General features: G+C 35.6%; 1 protein-coding gene across 2 annotated transcripts in view; it reads right to left on the reverse strand.

Annotated features, from left to right (window-relative positions):
* Positions 1-20,135, reverse strand: part of Rnf217 (ring finger protein 217) — a 135,856-nt gene that overhangs the window by 47,031 nt on the left and 68,690 nt on the right. The window lies entirely within an intron of this gene.

Genomic DNA, 20,135 nt, shown 5'->3' on the forward strand with positions numbered 1-20,135 from the left:
ATAACAATGAGGGGCAATCACTTTGATACCTGTATTAGGCAGTTCCAAAATAATCACTATGTTTCCATACTAATTTATTATTGGAAGTTTAGTTTTCTCTGATCATATTTGTGAACCTAAGCCACAGGCTCGCCAACGAAACAAACTTCAACCCCATCCTGGAAACACCATGAGGAGCCAGCATTCACACCCTGTGCCAATGATAGGAACTGCAGGGTGAGCCAGCATTCAGACCATGTGCCAACTACAAGGTGTTTCAGATGTCAACATTATTGTAGAATATTTCGGCACTAAACTTTAGGCACATTTTACTTTAAAAGGACAAAAGATATTTTGTAAAGTATATTATGCAAGATATCTTGTAGTTTGAAAATCATTGCCAAAAAAAATAACTGTTTTTTTTTTTTTCTGATCCTTCCACCTGGCCTCTACTTATGATTTTAAGTTAGTTCCTATGTCTCCAGAACCTCAGGAGCAAGGAAGAAAAATAAATCAAACACAAAGGTGCAAAATAAGGAACACATGTATCTAGCATTTTGTATAGGATATTAGATATGGCTAAAGTTGAAAATAACAGTAAAATATTAAAGCACAAAATGTGAACACAACCGATTTTTGAGAGCTGAAGGAAGTAAACAACTTTCAAATAAGAAAGGCTAGAATCTCTCCTTTATTAGTGAATAGGAACTCTTCTATGGCATAATAATCTTCTTTGCCCTTCCTAATATAGCAAAGGCAGGCACTGAACACTCCACATGGCAAATGATGATTTTCACTTGTGTGACTGACATTCTGAGAAATAAAAACACATCCAGCTGAATGAGAAACGCAAACCCTAACAGCCGAGGCAGGAAGGGGAGGAAGCCACAGGCTCTGTGGGAGAAAATCGTCACAAAGAGCAATGAAACTTTGAAAAGCCTAAATTCACAGTAACTTTGAACTTTACTGTTTATACTGCACGAACTTGAGGAAAAGTAGTTACAAAGTTGGAAGGTGAGGGGTGCATGAGAATGACACGTTTAATTAATACCATGAAGGATATGAGCAAAAAATGATACAACGTGGAAAGGTCTGAGGAAGAGAGTCCGACTTTGAGTAAACCGCTGAACCATTACGGATCTGAGGAAAGTACAAAATGATACTTATTTGATGCTACTACTGTATAAAATGTGGTCCAAAGAGCTTTATTTTTAAAATAGTTACCCAATTTTTTACTTTTTTTGATGAGTCTGTTTACAGACTCAAATTTTTCTATTATACATTGTGGTGTTTTCATGGTATACTGATTCCATTTTTTTTTTTTTTTTTGGTACTGGGTATTGAACTCACAGGGGATTAGCCACTGAGCCACATCCTCAGCCCTTTTTTGGATTTTATTTAGAGGCAGGGTCTCACTAAGTTGCTTAAGTCCTTGCTAAGTTACTGAGGCTGGCTTTGAACTCATGATCCTCCTGCCTCAGTCACCTGAGCTGCTGGGATTACAGGTGTGCACCACCACACCTGGCCTCCACTTATGATTTTAATAAATTATTTTAAGACAGCAGTCCTCAAGAGAGTTCATGTAGACAAAACTACAAAACAAGAAATCTGGCTCGATGAAGTATATAACTTAAACATTCAAAAATGATGAAATATTTCCCCCTTCAACATTCTGTTGACATTTTTGAAGGCCAATTCTGAGCCTCCTACTAGGTTAGGGACTGAAGCTTCACAGGTGCCCATTGATCAAGAGGCAGTGAGGACAGAGTGAGTGCCAACACCTGGCACGATGAGCGCAGGTGTCAGAGGGCAGCATGGGGAAGTATGGGAACCTCGCCTGGGGAGGTTCAGAGGAGGCTTCTGGGTAGAAAGGAGGCTCCAGATAAGATCTTAAGATCTGTAAGACTTGGCAAGCAAGGGTGAAGGCATTCAAGCAGACCGAAGAAATAGCACAGACAAAGGAGACCTGGGGAATACAGCAGAGCACACAGAACAGGGATGGCCATATTGTTCCCATCCCTGAACCCCATCAACTTAAACAGCACATGGGCCTGCATCTGAATTTAGAGATCACCACCTTAGCGGGGGGGATTAAAGATGTGTAGTAAGAATGGCCCAAGTGTGTGAGTATGGAAAGCTGAGGCTGTGCAGATGAACTTGGACCAGAGGATGAGAGTAGAATTGCTACCTTGGGAATCTGCATTTTGTCCTATAAAACTAGAAAACTATTCCATTTGTAGCACATGAGAGTTTCTTTTCATTATACCACACACACGCACACACACTGCCATTTCAGTCACTTTAAGGGCTCCTTTTTATTGGGGAGCAGTACACTTTATTGATTTTGGAGACTGAGTTTTCAATCCCCAGGTCAGTGTTCGAATCCAGACTCCCTCAACCTATAATTTTATTTATTTTTTATCGAAATACATGATAACCATTGATGCAGCAATTTTACAGCCATCTGGGAATATTCAGGTCTCAGGGAAATGGAATGTAGTTTAGGGACTACCATCTTCTGCAGCTCAAGAGACCAGGCCACCTTGTCACTCGTTCAGCAGTGGGTGCTCATCAACCACACTGGGCTACCTACCACTCAACCTCCAACAAGCACCTTGTCTTCTATTTTGATGTTTCTCAAATTTGTCTGTAAACTCATTTTATTTCCCACAGAAAATTCCTCTTTGCTTACATACTCTCCTATTGACTATTCCAAACCTTCTCTTCCTTTCAAAATCCCTGTCCTACCTTATTGATCCAATAGCCTTACATAGTATTTTATTGAACATGCAAAAATCAGATGCATATTCTCCTGTCTTCCCACTGCCAGCTTTATCAGTGTATCAACTCTGACCCCATCTTTTCTCCCTTGTTACCTTGTATAGTGGAGGGCCAAATCTACTTCCAGGACAACTGCATACAAATTGCTTGAAATGTTTGTTGAGAATTCAAGTTTCTTGGCCGACTCAAGACCTACATATTCAAGGTTGAAATATTGTATTTTGGGGTTTTTTAAAGTATTTTTTCCTTTCCACTTTTTTTTTTACTGGTACCTTATAACTGTACATATGATAGGATTTTTTGTTACGTATTTATATATGCACACAATATAAGAAAATAAATTGGCCCATATCAATCCCCAGAACTTCCCCCTACCCTCCAGACTTCTCAGCCATGGTCCCTTTCCTCTACTGATCTCCATTTGATTTTCATGAGATCCCTGCCCCCCATTCCCATTTCCTTCTTTCTCTCTAGCTTCCACATATAAAAGAAACATACAATCCTTGAACTTCTGAGTTTGACTTATTTTTTTTTATATGGTCTGTAGTTCCATCCATTTCCCTACAAATGACAATTTCATTTTCAGAGTTGGAGTTCTTGCCAATAAGCCAATAATTGGCAGTCTGAAAAATCACTCTCATAATATTTTCAATCTCTCATATTTCTTAATACTAACACCATCAGCCTTTTTCATGGATAGCGTTATTCATGATCTGTCTGATCTCTTGGTTTCTATATGTGTATTTTTTTTTAGAAAATAATTTTCTCAAAAGATTGCTGCCAAACAAAAAATCTTGACTAAGCAAAGTGCATTCATTTATTTAGTCAACAAATAAGTGTTCCATTAATTCAAGATGCACTTTAAAATAATCATTTGACATCTCAAAAGTCAAGACTGTTTCAGAATCAATAGTCATTAGCTACCTTTTAATTTGCACTGCTTTTACTTTCTTAGTGGTACATAACATGATACTGCATCCTACAATTGATCATATCTTTTAAATTTCAATGAAGTGTGATTTTTATGGATCAGGCATTGAGATGAACTTCTGGTGAGATGGCAGGAGAAAGAAACATCACATTGGAGAAAATGCATTATAAGTAAACAAACAAACAAACAAAAAAGATTGTAACCAGTGTTACCATGAACTACATACACATAGGGAGAGAGTCTGGGAAAGTGCCTGGGCCTGACATGCAGAGGAAGACACTGCCTGCAAAGCAAACCAGGGCAATGGCCCCAGGGAAGAAGGTGCTGAATGTGCCTGATATTTCTGTGCTCAAAGCAAAGAACAGAGTGACTGAAACATAGTAAGTGAGAGAGGGAACAGCATGAATGACACTGAAGTGTCAGGCAGTAGACAGATCACACAGGCCTGGTTGGCAATGATTAAGTTTCCACTATATTCTAAGTTCAATATAAATCCACTAAAGGTTTTAAGGGGAGGAGTAATGTCTTGATTTACATTAAAAAAAAAAAAAGAATCAGGCTCTTCTAGGAGGATGCACTGTGCAGGAGCAGAAGTGCAGGTTGGAAGAATAGTGGCTCTCGGATTGCAACTCTCTTACCACCAGTTGTCCAAGTAGTAGATGATGGATGACTGAACTTGGTAGGAAGAGGTGGCCAGAGAACCAACTGGGATGTTTTAAAATTGACAAATAAAAATTGTATGTTTATGGGATGTAACATGTTGTTTTAAAATATGTATATAATGTGAAATGAAATGGTTAAATTAAGCTAATTAAGATATGCATTATCTCACTTTTTTTCTTTTCTTTTTTCTTTTTTAGTGAGAACACTAAAACCCTTGGGAGCTTATTACACATTGTTATTAACTAGTCACTATGTTGTATAACAGATCTGTCGAGTTTATTTCTTCTAAGTATGAATCCTTTGACCAACCTCTCCCAGTCCTCCCCACCCCACCCCAACAAACCCCTGGTAATTAACATTTTACTTCCTGTTTTTATGAGTTCAATGTTTTTAGATTCCAATATAATTATGGTTCTGACATCATTCTGCTTATGTTATTCAACATAATGGCCTCCAGGTTCATCCATATTGTCACAAATGACAGGATTTCCTTCTTTTTAAAGACTACTATTCTATTGTGCATATATAACTCATTTTTTTTCCTTTATCCTAAATGATGGACACTTAGGTCAATTTCATATTTTAGCTATTGTGAACAATGGTGCACTGAATGTGGAAGTGCAAATCTCTGTTCTACACATTGATTTTATTTCCTGTGTGTGTCTGTGTGTGTATACATATACATGTATATATATACATATATGTACATACATACATGGTATACCATATATACTACACATACATATGCTATATGGTAGTGTGTATATATATATAACTATATATACATATACACACAATATATATATATATTTGTGTGTGTATATGTATATATAGTTATATATATATATGTATATGTATATGTATGTATGTATGTATGTATGTATATATATATATATATATATATATATATATATATATATATATTATTAGAAATCAAGTAAAGGGAGGAATCAATTTTAGGTTTTTGACTTGAATAGCCTGTGGACTGGTAGGTGGTACTTACTGAGAAACTTCTAATAAAATACAGTTTACAAGGATATATTTGCTGGAAATGATTCAGAACCAATTTTATAGTAATAGAAACAAAGATTATTGATGTATTAAGAAATACTGAGTTTCTACAATATGATAGTTAATATAAGAAGTCCATGATATAAAGTATATTATGCCATAAATCTTGCCTTCATGGAATCTCAGAAGGCAACAACTAAATTAGCCTTGGTAGTCTCTTCTAGCAACTTGGGACTTGATGGCACTAATTTACTTGATATTTATCTAATGTTTTTTTAAAAAAACTTTCATTAGAAATAATTATAAACATATGTAAGAGTTGGCAGTTTAATATTAAAATCCTTAAGTAGTCATACTCCAGATTAAACAATTGTCAATATATAGCCATTCTTATTTTTTCTGTGCCCTCACTCATCTTGTCCTATCATACTATTTTGAAGCAAATACCAGATATCATGACGCCACATTCATAAGTATTTCCATATGGGCTTAAAAAATTAGATGTCTTTTAAAAAGCTATCTATATATCTCCCAAAATGTTTTAATACCATATTAACATTTCAAACATGTTATCTAACTTTTTTACAGGAGTTTTACATTCTTAACATACTGAAAACCAAGTTATTTTGTACTTTTGTTGTGGTCAAGGCTAACTGATGATTGAACATTCACCAATCAATTCCACTATTTATATCATGGCAAAATATGCTGAGTTGCTTAACAAAATCATGTCCATTCTTGTAAGAATAAATTACTTAACTCTAAAACAATCTCCAAGGTGTCAGTAAGAGACATTATTATCCACTTAACACCTGAGGTAGATGGCTAATTTGGAACTTGGGAGTGCTCCAAAGTAATTTAGTGACTCAGGTAAAGGGGACCTCTGAAGTGGAAGATTAATTAATTAAATCCTCCAAAGAAAAGGACAGAGAAAAGCATAAACCTGAGGCCTCAAGACTCACTTTGTGGAATGTATAATGTATGACATTTATCATGGTTATAAGGTTGGTTAAGAGAAGGTATAGTGCCTTGGCCTTTTGATCACTCAATACCAAGGGATTTCAGATTTCCTGTCCTGAGACATGGAACATATACATATGGCAGAGGAAAAGAGAATACCACAATAAAAACATGAACATGAAACACACATGGCATCTACCCCATGCAGAGCACAGCTCCAAGCTCTTAGTGCATACTAATTTTTCTGCCAAGCACCATAGGGCCAAATTTGTTTTCAGGTTCAGCTTTCCCTATAACTTTATCATCAGTGATTATTGGGAGATGGATGTTCTACTGATATATGTGCTTTTTTGTCTACTCAGCAGATACTACAGGGCCCTGTGGTACATACCTTGATTAAAAAAAAAAAAAGAATGATGAAAAACATCAGGCCAGAAGTTTTGTCAATTTTAAGCATAATAAACACAGGGAAAGCTACACTTAGACACACTACATGAAAGTGCCAAATACCAAACACAGAAACTTATTCACAAGCAATCAGAAGAAAAAGGCATATTATAAATAGAAAACTTCAGCTCCAGGTATATTGCTGGTAAATTCTACCAAGTTTTGAGGATGAAATAACACCAATATTACATGAGTTCTTTTATAGAAAAGACAAAAAGAGGAAAAGGAGGAAATCATTGCACTAGCTGCTATATAAGGTAAGCAAACCTGCACAGGACATTGAAAGAAAATTACTGACCAATCTCTTTAATAAAAACAGATGCAAAAATCCTAAACAAAATGCTAAACAAAATATTAGCATCTAAAGCCAACAATACATAAAAAGGTAACATATCACAATAAAGCTGGCTATATAAAAAGAATGCAAGACTGGTTTAACATTACAAATCTATTGGTATAACTCATATATTAATAAAATAAAGAGAAAAATCACATGATTATCCCAGAACACAGGAAAATTTTTTGATATATTTAAAATTGACTCATGATAAAATTTTAGCACAACAGGAACAAATGAAAATTTCCTTCATTGGATAAATGGCTCTACAAGAAAATCTATAATAAACATCATAATTGTGAAATATTTGACACTTTCTTCGTAAGTTGGGCATGGGGTCATCATGCCAACTGCCATTATTATCTGCAATGATGAGAGCTCATAGCCAATGCAAGCAGACAAAAGGACATGAAAATAAAACAATTAGAAGCAAGGATTTTAAAATCCCTCATTGTTTATAGATTTCTGACATAATTGTTTATTGATTTCTGACATAATTTCTGCAGATTGTATCTGCAGAAAATTCAAAATAATCTACAGATAAAGTATCAGAATTTTAAAAAGTAGGTTTACCAATTTGTTGAATAGATCAAGATAAAAACATCAAATGTACTTCTATATACCAGTAACAAGAAATATAAAATACTTAAGAGACAGTGTCAATAGCAATATTAAACACATCAAATATGAATAAATCTAACAAAAGATGTTCAATAACTCCACATATAAATACTTGAAATATTTTTGAGGAAATTAAAGCAGCAGATAAATGGAGAGATATTCTTTGTTTTTGAATTAGTAGATTCTATACTAAGATGTAAACCCAACCCATAATGAGTTATAGATTCAAGGCAATTTTCAATATAATTTTCAGTTTTACCTTTCCTAGCATTATTCCCCTCTTCTCTCTCTCTCTCTCTCTCTCTCTCTCTCTCTCTCTCTCTCTCTCTCTCTCTTTCCTTCCTTCTTTTTTATTTTTGAGGAAAATTTGATTCAAAATTACAAGTCAGTTCTAAAATATGCGTGGATAGACATGATTCTTGCTATGGACTAAATGTTTTCCCCTAAGTTCTTATATTGAAATCTAATTACCAATGTAATGGTATTTAGAGGTTGGGCCTTTGGAACATGATTATGTCAGGAAGTTAGAGTCCCCATAAATGGATTAGTGCCCTTACAAAAGAGGCCCTGGAGATCTGCCTCACCCCTTCTACCATGTGAGGACACATTATACAGATGCTGTGTATGAGGAAGAGATCCTCACCAGATACTCAATCTCTTGGTGTCTTGATCTCAGTCTCCAGAACTATCAAAAACAAATTTGTTGTTTCTATGCTACTGTGCTCATTAACTTTCCATTGCTGTTACAAAATACTTGAGATAATTAACTTAATAAAAGGTGTGTTTTGGCTTATGGTTTCAGTGCACAGAGGAAAGGGGGTTGGCCCTGTTGCTTTGGGACTGTGCAGTACATTATGGCTGAGGCACATGGCAAAAGGGGCCTGTCTACTTCATGATGTCCAGACAGCAGAAAAAAAAAAAAAGGAAAGAAAAAGGAAAGGAAAGGGGCTACAGTGCCAACATCCCCTTAAAGGGTATGCCCCTAAATTTCTTCCATTAGGCTTCACCTACTAAAGGTTCTACCACTTCCAAATAGTGCCAAAGCTGGGGACCAAGCTTTCAACACAGGGGCCTTTGGGAGACATTCAAGATCAAACTACAGCAGCTACTCAGTTTATGGTCTTCTGCTGCAGGAGCCTGAATGAACTAGGATAACATTCTTGATTTAGTAAAACTTGTTCTACAAGATATACAACTAATTATAAAGCTACAATAATTATAATAGTTTGACCCTGGCACAAGTTTAGATTATTAAAAAAAAAACAATATTGGATCAGAAAAGAGTACAGAACAAAACCACCTACATTTGGACATCAGATATATTGACATTATAGAGCAACGGGGAAGATCTTTTTTTTTTTTTCCAATAAATTGTTCATTCATAAAAAATATCAGTCATGATTCCTACCTCAAACCAGGTGTATAAGTGAATTAAAGGTGAAAAAAGGAAGACTTCTGCAATGATCAAGAAGAATATGAAGATAATTATCTTCAAAACTTTAGGGAAGAGAAAGAATTCTTAAAGATGATACCAAAACACTAACCATAACAAACTGATAAATAAGACTAAATAGAGTTTAAACCTCTGTTCACCAAAAACACTGTCAAGAGTGTGAAAATACAAAGCATGAGAAGGTATTTGATATACCTTCTAAGTCTTTCATATCTAGACTATGTAAAGAACTTTAAAATATTTTTAAAAAAGGCAGACAACCAACCTGACAGGAAAACAGTCAAGACTTAACATGCATTTTAATACCCAAATAACTAGTAAACACATGAAAGAGTGTTCAACTTCAGGATTTATGTGCAAAAACACATTAAAACTGCAATGACACGTTATTTGGAATGAATTAACTGAGCTCTCCTAGAACTTAAAGATTCATCAAAACAATGTTTAAATAGTTCATAACTATAGAATTAGTGTGGTATTAATGTTTTCTACAACCAGTCCAAATGTATTTTCCTACATACAGTCATACCTTTTTGTTAAACTTATTTTCCCCATTCCTCACCCTGAATTATCATGCTTCAAACATTTATACACTTATGTACATTTAAAATTTTTAATTCAGTTTTTTATAAGATCATAAATTCTCACAGTTCAAATACCAAAGAGTACAAAGTAGATACACAATTAGTGAGTCTGTCTTATAAGAGTCCTCTTTTCCCCACTCATATGACAAATGATTGGGGTTTTCTTCCAAAAAATTTTAAGGCATATATGAGAAATGCAAATGTATGTGTGTGTGTATATATATATATATATATATATATATATATATATATATATATATATATATATATTTTCATTCTGTCCTTTTTAAAACCCAAATGGTGTGCTGGAGTTGGGGCTCAGTGGTAGAGCATTTGCCTCCCCCATATGAGGCACTGGGTTCGATCCTCAGCACTACATAAAAACAAATAAAACAAAATAAAGATATTGTGTCTATCTAAGACTAAAAATAAAGTTTGAAAATATTATTTTCCTTGCTTTCTTTATCTGATAAAATATTTTAGAGATTTTTCATACCAGCCTACAATGAGTTTTCCTGTCTTTTGTTTTTAATAACTGCCTAATACAGTATTCTACTTTACTGTAACCAGTCTGTCTTCCTTCCTATCTGGATGAACATTTTGATTGTTCCAATATTTTGCTGGGTCAAACAATGTTGCAATGCATAAATTTATACATATATTATTCACATGTGTACATGTGTTTCAGTAAGATGAATTGCTCTAGATCATTATTGCTAGATCCAAAGGATCATGTTTGTATTTTTAATGAATGGTTCTAACTTGCTCTCCATTGCACAGTTAAAATGATTGGAAATCTCACAGTAAAGAGGCACGATAAGAATAATTCAAGGTAAATTACAAAAAGTTTTATTTAATAGGTGAGTAAAAAGTTAATATTCAGAATTGAAAGGGCAATAAATATTTCTTCCTTAATTATTAGAAAGGATCATAACTAGAATCCAATTTTCTCTGGGGAAAACACAATGAGATGTATTATCAGATTGTAAGCAATCTGTTTTTTAAGAGTAAATACTGGGTCTTTGAGAAGGCAACTCCCTAATTCTAAGCAATCGCTGAAGAATATTACTATGAAGGGTATTTTTATGCAAATTACTAAATAAGTAGACTGACACACGAATGTGTGGCATGTGCTCAGATTAAATGGAATGAGTACATAGTCAGTCATGATAAAATGAACTTTCTGAAAGGCAGAATTTGAAAAAGAGACTAGATATTTGGTTACATTTTAGAGTGGGGAAATTATTCTTAAAGAAGAAATTGAGTTCATTTTGTTGAAATGTTACATACTTTTTTGCATCACTAATCTAAATGAGATACTCCAATTTCTCAGAACCGAAAATAAAGACACGATATAGATCATTTCTTCATAGAACCCCGACGTGGGAATCAGCCACAAAGTCCTGGTGCTGCCTTTGCTCTGTGTGTGCTGGATAACCAGGGTCACAAAAATCAACTTTCTTAGAGACGGACTAATTCATTATTACACATCCCTTCTAGCTCAAAAATCAAAGAATTCTGAGATGTCCAGTATAAAATCAAAACTGCATTTAAGCCTTCTAAAGCTTTAGCTCTAGCTTAAAAAGCTGTTGCAGGTAGATCACAAGATCTAATCACAAGAATAGATTCCAGAGTCAAACCAGCACTGACCCTCTTTTAATCTTCTTCTGTCCTTAATCTTTCCTTCACTAGAATCTGCATTTGTAAACTGGGATGGAAATAAAACAGCCAAATTGGGAGGATTAGAGCTGTCTTGAGCTAATGTATGTAAAATGCCTAGAACAGTGCCTGGTAGATAGGGAATACTTAGTAAAAGTAAAGATTTGTCTTTCTTGGCATTTTACACAAAGTATTTCACAAAATTAATTTTAGAAATTAAAAACACTTTTGTGCTTATTACTCATTTTAGGAGAACATTTTGAATTCTGCAATCATTCATAATTCAGTATTCTCATTCATAATTCAGTGTTCTCCCTCCAGAAGCATATTATTAAAGGCATATAAACAAAAGTACAAACTACATAATGCACAGTAATAAGCACAGTACACCATAGGAAATATTTTCAGCTGAACCAATACCACAGAGCAATAATTAACATCATTTCAGTGGGAAAAGAAAGCTTTAACAAAACATCTTGCCCACATGTTCAATCTTGGTGAATAGGAACACATGAAAATGCTAGGTGTTTATGAAACAACTTTTAAGTTTTAAAAAACTTCCTAGACCCACAAGAAACTGCAACTCCTCTCTCTCTCTCTCTCTCTCTCTCCTTCTTCATTAGTTTCTTTCTCTTGGCGCTTATGATAGGCTTAAATATCCTAAAAATGCCCAAAGTCCTTGATTTATATGTTTATCGCAGCACAATTAAGTACAGCCAAACTATAGAATCAGCCTAGGTGTCAGTCAACAGATAAAGGAAATGTGGTACTTATAAACCATGGAGTTTTATTCAGCCATAAAAAAACCCAAAATTATTTCATTTGCAGGGAAACGAATAGAACTTGAGACCATTATGTTAGGCAAAATAAGCCAAACTCAGGAGGTCCAGGGTTGTATGTTTTCTCTCATTTGTGGAAGCTAGAGAGGGAAAAGGAAAAGAAAGGCAGGGATCTCATGAAAATCAAAGGGACATCAGTAGAGGAAAGGGACCAGCGGGGTGGGAGGAGGGGGGATAGAGTAAGTGTTGGGGAATGATATGGGCCAAATTATATTGTTAAATTGTGTGCATGTACAAAGACGTAACAACAAATCCCATCATTATTCACAATTATAATGCACCAAGGTGGAAAAATAGAAAAAAAGAAAGACATTGGTTTAGTCATGGAAAATAACTGTGCCTTTGAAAAAGTCATAGAAAATTCTCTTAACAACTCTGAACAATGAAATATGAGATTGAATTCTGTAAATACAAAGCAGTTTTGAAGATTTGTAAGTAGGCACACTAGAACCACTGACTCAAGCATGGGCACATTAATGGTAACAGATTAAGGGGAAATGATTATAAAAAAAGTCATGTTGGGCCAGTAATCTAGAAGCTCCTCCAAATCTCTTCCTGTTCATGACAGGGTGTTTTTTATTTTTTTATTTTTTTTTAATGTTTATAAGATGTTGATGGACCTTTATTTTATTTATTTTATGTGTTGCTGAGGATCAAACCCAGTGCCTCACACTTGCAAGGCAAGCGCTCTACGACTGAGCCACAACCCCAGCCCCATGACAGGGTGTTTTTATTTCTCTCTTTGGTCTTCTAAGATGTTTTTACCCCATCTTCTTGGTAATGGAGCTTCAAGTACTTGAAGACAGCTATCACACCACTTCAGTCTTTTCAAAGTAAACATCCTGTGTTAGTCAGCTTTTTCTCCCTGTGACAAAATACCTGATATGTAGCCAAGAAGCAAAGAGAAAGACAGGAGGGGTTAGGGCCTCCATATCTCTTCAAGGGCGTGCCACAAATGACCTAACTTCCTTCCACTGGGCTCCACATACAAAAAGGTCCACCGCTTCCCAACAGTGCCACAGCCAGGGATCATCCTACTCATGCTAAGTGAGTACTACTACTCATTAGCATGAGTCTTTTGGAGACACTTCAAATTCAAACTAAAGTGAAGCCCCACATTTTCTTAGATATCACTTGAAGTCTTTCTTCTTAGATTAGTTGGTTTCTCTACATGTGACAACTAGAAACCAAAGCCATTGTGCAGGTATGGTCTGACTACTGGAGGAAAAAAAAAAGTTTTCTGTTTTAACCTTGGTAAAAACTGCAAGAAAAAGAAAAGACAGGTCCTTGGAATTGTAAGTTACCAAAATTAGTCCAAGAAGAGGTGGTGGAAAACTTAAGTGATCCAAGTACTACAAAGATATTAGAACCCATCTTCTTCCAAGGAAAGCTTCTACTTCATCAGTTTTCACCTCTATTGTAATGGAATATGATGTCCTCCATTTTTCTCTCTGGTGTTTTCTCTTTTTTCAACTCATCTTGTCTGTTTTTATTTTCTTTAATCATTGAATCTCATTCTTAAGGCTGATTATTTCTTCACGTAAGCAGCTTTTGAACTAGCTTATCCATTGTATTGCTTTTTTCTTTCTGTTTTCCTTCTTTTTTTACCCTTAAATATTTTTCTCTTCCTATTTTCAGTTGATTCATGTTTCTATTCTTTTCTCATTTTATTAGATAGGTTTTTAGTCTCTTTCATTTCTGCTTTCACTTGTTAGCAACGAATACTTTTTGCTGTGTTCCAAAAAAAATAAATAAATAAAACAAAAAAAACTAGGGTATAAAATATAATTTCTTCATTATGTTCTAGGAAGTTTATAATGTGTGTTCATTTTCTCCTTAGGTGTTTGTTAATTTCTATGCAGCTAAAGTTTTTTGTTTTTAACTTTTTTCTATTATCTTTTTTTCAACTTCATTTGATTATGAATTGGGTAACCATAATATAAAATCTTAATTTCCAAAAAATAAAAGTCTTTACTTTTGGCCAATTATATGACCTTTTAACAAAATTTTTTTTATGGACATTACAAATTTTAGCTCAAACAAAGAGGTGTAAGATGCTATACAGATGGTTTTTAAAGTCACACTTTTTATTTCAGTCTATTCTGCTATGCACTTATAAATTGTCTACTTAGTCTGATTCCGAATGAAAAGTATTAAAATTTACTACTGTAACTTTTTCAAATTATCTTTGCACTTCTAGTCATTTTTGGTTTATATATTTGATTACAACAGTGCTCAGTGCGTGCAAGCTTATGACTCATATTTCATTGTCTACTCCCTATTTGCTGTTTTTACACTTAAATTATTTCTCTACTTCATCAGAAACTAATGCTGCCACTTCTACCCTCTTTTCACTGACATTTTACTCCTATGACTTTGCTCACTTCTTACTTCAACTTCTTACTAAGTCACTTTGCTGTAAATGATTAGTTTCAATTCAATACCCAAAGGCAAAGCACCCGACTAGTTACAATGGGGAATATTAGGATGATTAATCTGCTACTCTGTAGTTATTTCCCATTAATCAGGAGAGACAGATATGGGCATTAATAACACAGTCCAGGCACACAGACACACAGGAGAACTAGTTACGACTGCTCATGTAAGAAGAGGGCTTTTAGTTAAATCATGAAGAATGAAAAGGATTTTGATGAGAATATCTGGCAATTTTATGTCTTAAGTGGAAAAAATTTGAAAAATAATATAAAAATGTTAGATGAGAAAACATAATAAAGCTATATTTGCAAGAGTGTAAAAGAATATGCGAAAACATGAGCTGAGAGAGAAAGAACCTCTCAAAATTGATTCTAGAATGTGAAAATTTTTTTCTTATTTAATGTTCTGACATTTTTGTTAAAATTTTGATTGTACTATTTACTTTTTGTCTAAGTGTTAAGGGCATCATAGACTGGGCCTCAGTCTATGATAGATCCAGAACTGATGGCAAAACCAGCAACCAAATCTTTGAATTCTTCTTGAAAATAAGACAAGATACTAGTAATCATCAGATTACACTTATTAAAATTAAGTTATGACCATTATTTAAGTTTGTTTCTAAATATATGCAGTGGTCTCAGTTTATATCCTATGACTCTGTACCAATGGATTCTGGGCCATGTCCCCACCTTTGTTAGGGTGCAGCTAAGAAAGCAGCTATGTCATAAGTAGACTTATCCCCATGTGAATACCACCCAGTGATGCCATCAACTCAGCTAATTCACAGAAAGCAATGTGCCTTTTATGTAACTGATTTCAACATAATTTTTTAATTAAAAAAAAAAATCCAAAAACTGTCCTTCCAATTTGTTTAACAAATAGAGCAACAAAATTCTTCCTTATGATAATACTTGTAAAGTTGGAGGTAATCCAAGTTTGACATATTTAAAAAGACATGTTTTATATTTTAACTCAGAACTATTCAATTTTTTCCCCCTAAAGATTTTGATCTTTAAAAATTGGCAAGTATCAATGCTTTCCTAGACGTTAAACCAAGTTAACACAGCTCTTAAACTTAAAAACAGCAGTTTCAACAGAGCCTTTCATGCCAAAACAAAGTATCTTTGTGCACCGTCCACCCAGTTCTAGGAATAGTCTGTTCGTTACCTGGAGTTTTTAGATTCAATAAAGAATGACAGACTTTCCTTCTTACTGGCTTCTACTCATTATTTCCAGATACAAAATACTGTTTAGTGGAGGGTCATGATCAAATTTTCTTAATATCTCTCAGGAACAAAATAAAAGTGTACTTAAACATGAAAAGTTGTTTTTTTTTTTTTAACTGTCTTCTCTTTTGATGCGAGAATTTAATGCCTTCAAAGTAAGGAGAAAACTTAGAAGTACAGCAATGTCTTCAAAATATGAATGTAATAGGAAGGTATCAATAAGATATAGGTAGTGAATGAATACACTATAAATGAAAAGCTGTGATTAGATAGAAAACAGACTAGAAAATTCAGGATGAAATGTACTGATTCACTGTAAATACATTTTAGAAATCCCTGTTGTAACTGAACTGTTGTAACTGTAATTTCTTTGGATGATCCTAATACAATTAAAACCTCTTGACTTTGCTATGGGTCAACAAGGTAAACATTTGCTCATGAATTAGAACTGAGATAGATGAAATGTGGGGTTCTTCACTGAAATAACAATTCACTTAACAAAACTAGCTAAGATAAATACATAGGACATCATAAAACAGAGACATAATTAGACTTACATGAACAGGAAAAGAACAGCGAAACCTGATATTTCAAGAGAATAAAACTAAATATTAAGTTGTTTTTTAAAAAATTCATACCTTTTCTGGTAAGTGAACATAGGTACAAGTGGAAAGACAGAACAAGGACATAATCTACGTGTTTTATATACTGCAATTTTGTATTAGTTATTTCCAGTTTTATTTTATGCTCTTACCACATTTATCATACTGAGTTGTGTTTTCCTTAACACATATCTTACAAAGTAAATCCTTTTGGAACTGCATAGCACGCTGTATGTGTGTGCACATGCGTGCACATCTGTGTGTTATGGTTTGGACCTGAAATGTCCCCTAAAGACTCATGTACTTAAAGTCTTGGTCTCCAAAGTCCAGAGGTGAGGGTTTGGGAGAAGATTGCCTCATGAGAGCTCAAACAACATCAGTGTATTAATCCATTTAATGTTCTAATAATTTACATGGGTTTGGGGGAGGTGGGACCTAGGGAGGAAGTAGGACACTGGGGGAGTGCTCTGGAAGGGTTTATCTTGTCTTCAGCCCCTTCCTCCCACCCTCTCGGCTTCCTGACTGCCATGCATGCACTAGAGCAGCTTTCCTTCACCACAGCCTTCCACCTTGATGTTCTGTCTTACCTCAGGCCCAAAGCAACGAAGCTAATACACCAAGGTCTGAAACCATGAGCCAAAATAAACTTTTTCTCCTTTCAGTTGTTTATGTTGATGTTTTGATCAGTTATAAAAAGCTAACAAGTGGTGTGTGTGTGTGTGTGTGTGTGTGTGTTTGTGTATGTGTGCGCGCGCGCAGAAATGCAGGTATGTATTTCAGGATATCATAAACTATAATCCTCAAATCATCTCTGCGTGCTGTTCACCTCTGTATTGTTGGGGGCAGATAACCTTAGTTTTCATCATATACCTAAAAGGATACTGAACCAAAAAAGGGAGATTAAGATAAACAGATGAACTTAGTTGCCAAGAATAGGATAGCTGATAGCATGTTCCTTCAACAAATCCATTTAATAAATATTCACTAAGTCACAGACACTATTACTCTTTACATGCTAAATATAATAGTATCATACTATGATTTTATCACTGTTGTTTGTCATTTGCTTTCATTTTTTTTTCACTCAGCAAAGGAGAAATATTTAGGCAGAAACATCATTCATACATCCATGTTGCCTTCCATGAGGCCACAGGTCACCCAGGAAAGTAGGGTGATTTCTGGAGAATTAAGGGTCTAACCACGAAACCTCATATACTGAAAAACATTAATAACAGATACCTTTTCCTCAGAGAAAGGTTTCTCACTATTTGTTTCAGTTTTAACTTTTCATTCTTCTACCACAGATCTGATGATCTCCTTGGGCTTTCAGTGCTCTAAAGAGTTCAATCATACACCTATCAAGAACTTCTGCCACTGTCACAATGAATTGAAAGACAGTAACTGCAGCTAACATTTACTGAATGTTTAAGATGTACCAAGCACTATTCTAAGCACTTTCCATCAATTATCTCGTTTAATCCTGACCAAGACCTACCTGGATCCCAAACATATAACAAGTAATTTCCCCAGTTACTAGAAAGACATACTGAAGCTTAATTCATACCTAGTCACTGCCAGAGCCTGAACACATTGCTATTATGCCACTGCAGATTCCTACCCAGACTCTGTAAAATTAGCCACCTGGACTAACAATGACATATTGCTAGCAGCCACAAAGAATTCTTACATGCTTTAAAGGCAGATTTTTGTGTATGATACTTTGATAAGCATAAAGCAGTGTATTATAGTTTGGATATGTGATATCACCTAATAGCTCACGTGTCAGACAATGCAAAAATGTTCAGAGGTAAAATAATTTGATTGAGAAGTGTAACCTCACCTGGAACAGTGTTGCATGCCTGTAATCCCAGTGACTCAGAAGGTTAAGGCAGGAGGATTGCGAGTTCAAAGCCAGCCTCAGCCATGTGCAGGCACTAAGCAACTAGTGAGACTCTGTCTCTATTAAATACAAAAATGGCTGGGGATGTGTTTTAGCAGTCAAGTGTCCCTGAGTTCAATTCCCAGTATCACCCCGCCCCCACCACCAAAACAAAAGAGAGGTGTAACCTAATCAATGGATTGATCCACAAAAGGAATAACTGGGTGGTAACTATAGGCAGGTAGGGTGTGGCTGGAGGAAATAGGTAACTGGGGATATATCTTTGGGTGTTTATATTTTGTCGCTGGTGAGCAGAGCTCTCTCTCTCTCTGCTTTATCAGCGCTCTAAGTTGCATTTCTCTGCCACACCAATGTGCCATAATGTTCTGCTTCACCCTAGGTCCGGAGCTAAGGAGTCAGCCAACCACGGACTGAACCTCTGAAACTGTGAGCCAAAATAAACTTCTCCTTCTCTAAGTTGTTCTTGTTAGGTATTTTGATCACAGTGATGCAAAGCTTACTAAAACAGAAATTAGTACTGGAAAGAGGGTGCATTGTTGTGACTAATTGACCATGTGGTTCAGAAACTTTTCAAACTGGTTTGAGGGAGGGATTTGGAAAGGTTTAGAGATGCAGGCTGGAGAAGTCTTAGAATGTTGTAAGCAGAGCTTAATGGACAATTCTGGTGAGAGCTTGGAAGAACCGAACGCAGATAGGATTTCGGGCAGTAAACACTGGGCTTGTGAGGTTCCAGAGGAGGACTCTGTTGAAAACTGGACTAGAGGCTGTTCTTATAAGATTCTGGCAATGAAATTGTCTATATTTTGTGCATGTCCTGAGACTTTCTGTAAGGCTGAATTTGAAGGCAATGGACTATTTAATTCAGTGGAGGAAAGTTCAAGACAGCACATCACTGAGGAAACGACATGGATATTGCTGGAAGCTTTCAGCTAGGTTTACTGTGAGAAGCAGGAGCAGAAAACAGAGCTGAAGGATTTAAAAAACTTACAGTTTGTCCTGTGAAGTATGTGTCAAACTGGGGTTAAGGAAGGTGTGGCTGTTAAAGAGATTACAGCCACTGAAAGGAAGTTCTTTACCTAAAAACAATAAGAAAGCTTGCTTGAGGATAATTCAGGAATTGGCAAGACCAAACCCATCTCAGGCTCAAGGTTATAAAAACAAACCATCCTTTGAGAAGAGACCATGAGGGCACTCTGCTTGCAAACGGGGCCTAGGAAGTTAGGCTCAGCCACTCAAGCACTCAAGGGCTGCTGCAGCCATGGTCCCAGGAGGCTTGGCTAAGGCTTAAAATTGCAGCAGACCTTGGAATCAACAACATGATGTTGGATTTGCAGGAATGCAGGATACTGAAGTTGAGAGGTCATGGGGGCTTCCACTGAGATTTCAAAGGAAGGCCTGGAAGGTAAGAAACAGAGTAGCAGTGTTGGAAACCCTGAAGGCAGTTTCTAAGGTGGTGATTCATGAATATGTGAGAAGAAAGCCAAAGATGCAGTGGAGACTCCCAAGATTAAGAGATGCCAGTAGTGTGGAACATCTGCCAAGGAAAGCTGCAGAAATAAAGCAGAAACAAGCAAAGAGAGAGGCCATGTGGCCTGAAACCAGCAAACAAAACTTTCCAAGAGAACATCCCGATGCCATGTAGCCCAGACAGGATATGGAGCTACAGGATTTCTTTGCCCAGCTGGATTTTGGTCTTGCTTTGGTAT

The sequence above is a fragment of the Marmota flaviventris genome, chromosome 6, assembly GCF_047511675.1.
Source record: "Marmota flaviventris isolate mMarFla1 chromosome 6, mMarFla1.hap1, whole genome shotgun sequence".
Taxonomy (NCBI): domain Eukaryota; kingdom Metazoa; phylum Chordata; class Mammalia; order Rodentia; family Sciuridae; genus Marmota; species Marmota flaviventris.